This window comes from Nanorana parkeri, unplaced genomic scaffold, assembly GCF_000935625.1.
Source record: "Nanorana parkeri isolate BGI_ZX_2015 unplaced genomic scaffold, ASM93562v1 scaffold166, whole genome shotgun sequence".
NCBI classification, from domain to species: Eukaryota; Metazoa; Chordata; class Amphibia; order Anura; family Dicroglossidae; genus Nanorana; species Nanorana parkeri.
Genome location: NW_017306434.1, coordinates 436,377 through 438,244, shown reverse-complemented (window position 1 = coordinate 438,244; position 1,868 = coordinate 436,377). Strand labels below are relative to the sequence as shown.

General features: G+C 42.7%; 1 protein-coding gene across 1 annotated transcript in view; it reads right to left on the bottom strand.

Annotated features, from left to right (window-relative positions):
- The window catches only part of CADM4 (cell adhesion molecule 4), a 368,016-nt gene that overhangs the window by 29,468 nt on the left and 336,680 nt on the right, over positions 1-1,868 (bottom strand). The gene's annotated exons all lie outside the window — the stretch shown is intronic.

Sequence of the window (1,868 nt, the reverse complement as noted above, 5' to 3'; positions counted from 1 at the left end):
GGGGGGGGGGGGGTCTTTTAGCACCCATCTATTTAGGCGAAAGAGAGGTCAGTTTTACCCCTCTGGACATAATTTCAAATGTAACAAGACTCTTTCACTGAAGGGAAGAGGGGAAACAGTATGTAGGCACCTAGAGGTGCACAATCTGGAGCTTCAAAGGACATTCTTACTCTCCCTGTGAAAAAGTCACTTTAAGGTAAAAATAGACAGAACATCAATATCTCATATGTAAGAGCCACGTTTTCCTGCATTCACAGAAACCTACCAAGGTCAATATACTAATTTTAAAAAAAAATCATGTAACACGCTTTTAAAGATAAAAATGAGTATTGACCTCACCACCTTTCCAGGCTTCTGCCTGATGAACAATATATAGAAGCCGGTGTCTCTGTAGTGAAGAAATCCAGATTTTACAGTTTGGGGCTGTAGCAGAATTTTTTTATCACATGTCACTGTTGTGTCTCCTATTGGAATGAGGGTTTGCCACAATGGCCATTACGTTCTATGGTCAGACTCTGTCTTTAGCCAAGATCACAGGCAATATAGGAGCTACCAGAGCTAAAAGTCACTACACTAGCCCGAGGATGTGGAAAGACAGTTTTCTTCGCTACAGAGGTATACTATATAGTCAACAGTTGGTGACACCTGACATCACACCTACTTTATGTGGCCAAAAGCATGGGGTCATCCCTCCATAATATCAAGTTCAGGTGTTTCCAATGAAGGGTACTGTTAATACTACATCATACAAAGACATTTTAGACAACTGTGCCCTTCCAACCTTGTGACAACCATTTTGTTCTCTACCCCATCCCTTTTGGTTTTCTTCAGTACAAATGTCGGACACCCCCGTCCGCACATTTGAGAAGCAGCACACCCTATGGCCCCATAACCCCCGCACCCCAGCCACTCGTAGAGCGCTCATCTCCTGGACTTTTCCTCAACTTTCACACGACAACAATTTGTTGAAGGCCATTTTTTTTTGTTCCAGCATGACTGTGCTCATGTATACAAGGCCAGCTCCATAAAGACCTGGTTTGAAGAGTGTGGTGTGATGGAACTCAAGTGGTCTGCACAGAGTCCTGACCTCAACTCTACACCTTTGGGATTAGTTGGAACGCTGATTGTGAGCCAGGTCTTCTCATCCAACATCAGTACCTGACCTTACAAATGCCCTTCTGGCTGTATGGGCACAAATTCCCACAGAGACACTCCAAAATCTCATGGAAGGCTCAATCCAAAAAGTGTGGGCTGTTAAAAAACACAGAGGGAGGGTGCAACTTCATAGTAATGATGTTGGTTTTGGAATAGGAAGTCCAACAAACTCAAAAGGTGTGATGGGCAAGAGTCAAACTTTTGGCCATATAGCTTACCTGTTGTTCTACTCTTTGGCTGCAAAGGATGATGGGGAAATGCTTATTTCCTATCTTAAAGTAAAGTTATACTTTAAAAAAAAGGGTACCTGACAGAAAAGGTTGTCCTGGAGCCCAGAGCAACCAAATTCCATCAGGTTTTAAACAAGGGCAAACCATATACACTAGCAGGCTTTGACTCAAGTGGACAACACCCTCTCTTGTGCTGAGCGGCATTCAAATAAATCCTAATCAAGTCCTTCAGGAACATTTTTGTAGTTTTGGAGAGGGTGGAAAGGATTGCATGCTCTGGCCGGTGTTTATTGTTGTCTGTGGTTCTTTGAAAGTGAGGGGGAAATCAGGAAATCTTTCTTAATGTCTTCAGTACTTTCTGAATTACTAATTTTAATCATTTATCAAATCAAAATTATGATCAAACCAGAAGATCTGACTTTCTAATGTGCTTGCTTGTCTGGGATTATTGATGCCGGGTAACACCTGTCAAGGGGCACGGGG